The sequence below is a fragment of the Portunus trituberculatus genome, chromosome 12, assembly GCF_017591435.1.
Source record: "Portunus trituberculatus isolate SZX2019 chromosome 12, ASM1759143v1, whole genome shotgun sequence".
In the NCBI taxonomy this organism is placed as follows: Eukaryota; Metazoa; Arthropoda; class Malacostraca; order Decapoda; family Portunidae; genus Portunus; species Portunus trituberculatus.
Genome location: NC_059266.1, coordinates 1083716 through 1089715, shown reverse-complemented (window position 1 = coordinate 1089715; position 6000 = coordinate 1083716). Strand labels below are relative to the sequence as shown.

At 41.4% G+C, this 6000-nt stretch overlaps 1 long non-coding RNA gene across 2 annotated transcripts; it reads right to left on the bottom strand.

The window, feature by feature from the left end:
* LOC123502856 lies at positions 1-1505 on the bottom strand. 2 transcript variants are annotated; one of them, XR_006674241.1, is made up of 3 exons: positions 1451-1491; positions 615-808; positions 1-479 (listed from the first exon to the last, which is right to left on the bottom strand). It is a non-coding gene; the product is annotated as an uncharacterized LOC123502856 (long non-coding RNA). The 2 variants fall into 2 exon arrangements; XR_006674240.1 differs by having other exon boundaries at positions 2-479; positions 1464-1505.
* Between the last annotated feature and the right edge of the window lie 4495 nt (positions 1506-6000).

The window sequence follows — 6000 nt, the reverse complement described above, 5'->3', positions numbered from 1 at the left end:
AAACCGGGAATTATTAGAGTTAAACAAGACATGATCCCCATGTATGGGGATCACAGAGTGTAGAGGAAATCGCTGCAGGACTTAGCCCTGTTAATGGGCCAAATATTTAGAATTAGTACATAATGTACTGTGTACTTCTAAGTGTATCTTTAAGTACTGATGACGAGGTCGCTGTGCCAATGATACAGGATAACCTAGATGGGCCTTGGAGGCCCTTTATTATCCTATTATTTATGTTATGTTATGTTACAAATAGTCAATGAAATACACTACACCAGTGATGAAGATTTGTGGCCAACCTTCACAACTTCATTGATACGTTTCCAAGAATCACCCTCTTCTTCCTCCTGCTCCAGACCTTTTGTTCCTTTGGCTAACCCGGCTGTAACAGCAGCAGCAGCAGTCTCGTATCTGTTGTATGTCTTGCACGTTCACTCCAAACACTTCCCTCACTTCTTTGGTGTTAGTAGTACTGAATCCTGGAACAAGAAGTGGAACAATATTGAAATGGCGTCAACAGTAATAAGTCCTGAAAAATAACAACAAAGAGTTCAAAATCTTTTTAAATGAGACACGCGGAGATAAAAGTGTGATGTGCAAACCACAATACTCACATCACGGTCACTCAACACTTTATTCTGGGCTTGCTTCGCTGTAGTCACTCCTGTGGGAGGAATACAATGCCGTCCTGTTCAATGGTGCATGCAGCCGCTGGCTTCCTCCTCCCGTCCTGTGGTACACTGGCTGGGTTGGGGAAGCTTGCGTGGATGATAACACGTCGACGCATCTTCAGGAACCCGACAAACATCTGTACAGTGAACATGTTGCAGGTGAGATGAAAGGAAAGGTATGAAGTGTGAGTCGGCTAACTATATAGTATTGCAATATTCTCAGTGTGTCAAGAACAATTTAGGAAGTATGCTACAATCTCACCCACTACTTAATATCGCCATCTTTGCCACAGCACAGCCACAACACATCCACAGCATAGACACCACTATAGACACTCAATTTATAATGAAATCATCCCCACACACATCCAAGAGACCCCTAATACACATCAAAACCTCTTAAAACACTCAAATCTAACCCAAAACACACTCAAAACACCATGCAACACCTCACAATGCTGGAATATACACCCAAGACTCACTAGAAACACCCAATAGGTACACACCAAAATACGTAACTTGAAACACTATAAACACCATGCAACATCTCAAAATGCCCCAAAACACACAAAAAAAATGCAGATACTCAAACACACTCCACACCACACTCAAGGCACGTCAAATACACCTGTATAAGAGACTTAAAACACACTAAAAGCACACGAAATACACCCAGAATATACTTATATCACCCACAAAACACACTTAAAACACCCCAAATATACCCCAGACCAACATTATGCATTATAAAGAACGTTAGGATTAAAAGGGACACTTACCTAAATATTCCACCTTAGCTCCTTCTCCTATTCCGCCTCTATTTCTCGTTTATTCTTCGTCCTCCTCCTTTATTTCTCCTTCTTCTTTCTTCTATTACTTCCGTCTTCACGTCTGAGCCTAGAAACACATCAAAACATTAGATATTAGGCAAAATATTGAGGAAATGGAGGGTGACTAAGTATTGTGGCTTGGCTTCTCCTCTTCCTTCTCTCTCTCTTTCTCCTTCCTTTCCTCCTTAACCTCCCTTATTTCTCCTTTCTACTTCCTTCTGCTACTAATATCTACACACCTGACCCTAGCAACACACGAAAACACATCAAAACATTAGATATTAGGCAAAATATTGAGGAAATGGAGGGTGACTTAAGTATTGTGGCTTGGCTTCTCCTCTTCCTTCTCTCTCTCTTTCTCCTTCCCTTCCTCCTTAACCTCCCTTATTTCTCCTTTCTACTTCCTTCTGCTACTAATATCTACACACCTGACCCTAGCAACACACGAAAACACGTAGAAATCACCAGATATTAGGCAAAATATTGACGAACTGCGGGTTTGGAAAAGAGGCGCCAGCCTGGGGCTGTGGTCGTCACAGAGAACGGCGGAAGCGGGCGGTGACTCGGCTAAATTACGTAAATAATTTCATTTTAAAATGACTTTTCGAATAAACGAAGCCACGCCCGAATGCTTGTTATTTTATGACGTGATAAATACTAAAAATAGTTTTAAAAATATCAAAACAACTCCAGCTTAACTAGTTTTTAAAAAATGCCTAAATTAAGTATGCTAAATATAAAAAAACATTTAAACTTATAAATCTGCTAAAACACCATGCAAAGTCAAGCCATTTTCACTTGGCGAGTAATTTACCACATTTGAGGGAGTATGAGCTATCTTTTAAGGCATTCCACAGCGAGTTACACCGAGAAGCACAAACGTGACCAAATAAAATAAAGAAAAATATGACGTTTTTTCAACACCCCAAACACCATTTCAAAGTCCACATATTTCACTCAATAGATTGATTTCACGCTTAAAGGACACCGGCGATCCTCTGATACCACAAAGGCCCACTTATACCTTCAAATAAAAACCAGAAAACTGGAAATGGAAAATTTTGACCGTTAAAAAGCCTTTAACATTCGCCATAAAACACCACTAAACGCCACATATTTACCCAACACAGGGGCGGAACACACTTCAAACACAACGAAACATTTAAACAAACCATAAAACATACCATGGAAGCGTAATATTACCCTCAGGAAATATTTGAAAAAGCATTCAACCCAGCAGGCTGCCTAGGGGGGAGGGTGATGGCTGGGGGACTTGGGTGGGAGGCGGCCCGGAGGCAACACTGGCGGCGGGACCTCCATATTTAGCCTTTATCATCTTACCAAGCTAAAATTAAGCCACTCAGGGAACTATTGACCAGGGCATATGAAATGGTGCACTGGTGGCTTGCATTGTGACACATGTTTGGCTTACGTTAAGTGAAGGAAGCAAATATCAGCGGGTATTATAGACGCCTTGCTCTTTTTAATGTTCGTTATACCTATCACATATTAATATTTACGTGCTAATTAAACTCTCATACGTAAAGAAAACCTAACAATAAGTGAATGGCCTTATAAGTACCTTTAATTGATGAAGATAAGTAGTGTGGAGGTTGTGGTGAAGGCGTACAATTGCACTGTTTGTCTTGCCGCATTGTGACAGGTGATTGGCACTGCTATCGGTGATATAGCAACACATCACGTGTGTGTGTGTGTGTGTGTGTGTGTGATTGTCTTTTGAGTGTTCATGGCAGTGTGTGTGTGCGTGTGGATGTGGGTGTGGGTGTGTATGGGACAGTATAACCACTGCCAGCACCACCACCCTTACCGTCACCACGACTAGTAGACAACTGCCGCCCCATGGCCCATTCGTAGCAGGCGGTGTCTGTCACAGGAGCAGGTGTGTACAAATGTTTATGTTAACTATCTCTTACAAAATCTCTTTTTAATGAGACACTATACTTGTATAAACACCACATAATGATTTGCTGGTTATTGTGACATCTTTCCTTCGCTATTGTGTCCAGCTATGGTTATTTGCCAAAGAAGGAAATATTAAAATTGTATCTTGTTGTGCAGCGATTGTTGGCATCTTCCGCGGGGCTTAAGAGGCAGACTACACTATTTCTCTCATTCTCTATTTCTATCGCCTGATTGTACGAGGATTTCTGGCAATAAATAAGGGTGAAGTGGTGATAAGTAGAGGAATATACACGTTTTCTTTTCCATTCACATCCACCTTGTCAATTATACACGAATTTATTGACTTATCTATCTATCTATCTACAGGCGTTTTCAGTAGCGTCACCGCAAGGCCAAACATGTTTGAGTTCACGCTGAACAGGACGGTGGTGAGGACACCGTCGGTGGTGCCAGACGACCGTGTCACTGTATGCCGCACAATATGTAAACGTAAATCTACATCTACAGTATACCCATTTCTATGGTCTAACATACGTCTTACTATTTAGTTTTCTTCGAAATGTAACTTCTTAATCTCAATCAATCTATCAGATGATAGTATACAACTGCGTGAGTGAGTCGGTGAAAAGGAAGAGAAGAACACGAAAGAATAGAAGAAATTAAGAATATAACAAACTATCTTATCAAAACATAGCCAAGCACTTTTCAGAAGAGGATATTAGTTGACATTGTGCAAGGTGAATACTATACAATATACAGGACTGAACATCGAGAGAAGACACTTGTTGTGGTTCACCAATAGACACCACATACTTAATGGTGTCATTTGTTTTAATGGAATGGTGCACATGGCCGGCTGGCCAAAGGAAGGCCTGGCTCGTTCTTGCACATTTCCCTCCCTATGTTCTCTCCTCTCTCCTTCACTCTCTATTCTCCCTCCTCCCATCATCTCACTTTCTCTTGGAAAAGTGTCGCCAGCCATGGGAAAGAGGAGATGGCGTTAGCGTGTGGTGAGGGAAGCGGCAGGGCATGCATTCACTTTACACATTACTACTAGTATTTCCATGCAACTATATTGTGGCATCGTGTCACCTCACAAGCTGTGGCGCCATGCAACAAATTGTTCACTAATATCACTTCACTTGCAAACCAGATGTTGTTTTGCATCTCTTTCAACTGATATGAAAACAGGTCGATACATTATGCATTTTATTATATCAAGAGATATTGTGTTGCCATTACAAAAATACAGGAGCATCATTCACAAGATATCGTCATATCAATAGGTATGAAAAATAAATACAAGTAACAAAAACTGCACCACGTTACAAGTCATTGGCAAAAACTTAAATTAAGTATTGCATTGAAAGACTCACAAAACATCATCTTTGGAAACACGTAACAATACCTTTGTGCTTCACCCCAGAAAACAAAAAAGACACTTATGTGGTCTATCTTGGAGACACACACACACACACACACACACACACACACACAGAAGGAACAGGTTGTTGTGACTACAGACAGAACCACGTGTACATCACACCTTGCAATAGTGTGAGTGATAACCACTACTACTACTACTACTACTACTACTACTACTACCCTTAAATACTAGTAATTGGTACTAATTACTGTGATGGCCTGGCAGCAAGACACACCGCGACGCACAGCCAGTATGCTCGCTAGGCTACACTCCCTCTCTTAAGAAGATGGCGTCTCCTAACAAGGAACGTTATCTTCATTCACTACGTGTTTCTCCATGGTGAACTCCAGCATGGAGTGGTGTTAACACGTTGGTCATTTGGTTCTTAAGGCATAAGCGATCATGGTGGGTGACACGAATGATGAGTGACTCGTATCCCAAGAGGTTACTTTCCTCTCTTGGTCTACATATATACACTTATCTCTTTTAAATACGATATACATAGTTACACCCGAGTTCAAAGAGAAATTCACATTCGCATCTGACTTAAGGTCTAACCCAACTCGGACGTGCCAGAAATCAAAGGGGAAGGAATTTTAAACACGACTCAAAAATAGTACATATATTAAGCAAAGATAGCTTCACTAACAAGCACCATAATCACCAATGATAACCCATACAAGAGTAATAATCATGGGGAAACAGATCCACGATGGAGAGTAGAGAGTTATGCAGCTTCACTCACCAGTATGCCACACTACACGTATCATTACCCCACAAGCAAACAGACATAAGAGAAAATATCCCATGACACCGTGACACGGGGAAATGATTCCCGACACTGTTGTGCGTGGAGGGAGGTTGACTTACCACTCCGTTACACGAGGGAAATGTACACTGAACCAACATAACCACAATTTTAAGGTTTATCAGGACGGGGGTAAAAGAGGGAAATCCACAGACATTAATGCAGTACGGAAGGTAGCGTCACAAACGTGGGCGAAAGCTAGCTCGAACACCGTACAGACAGATACACCACAACACCTCAGCACAGCACTTGGCAAAACACCTTTGAAATACACATGTGACTGCAAACAGAGCTCACTTATTGGAACACTCTCCCTTTACAAACACAGAGGCGTGATGAAAA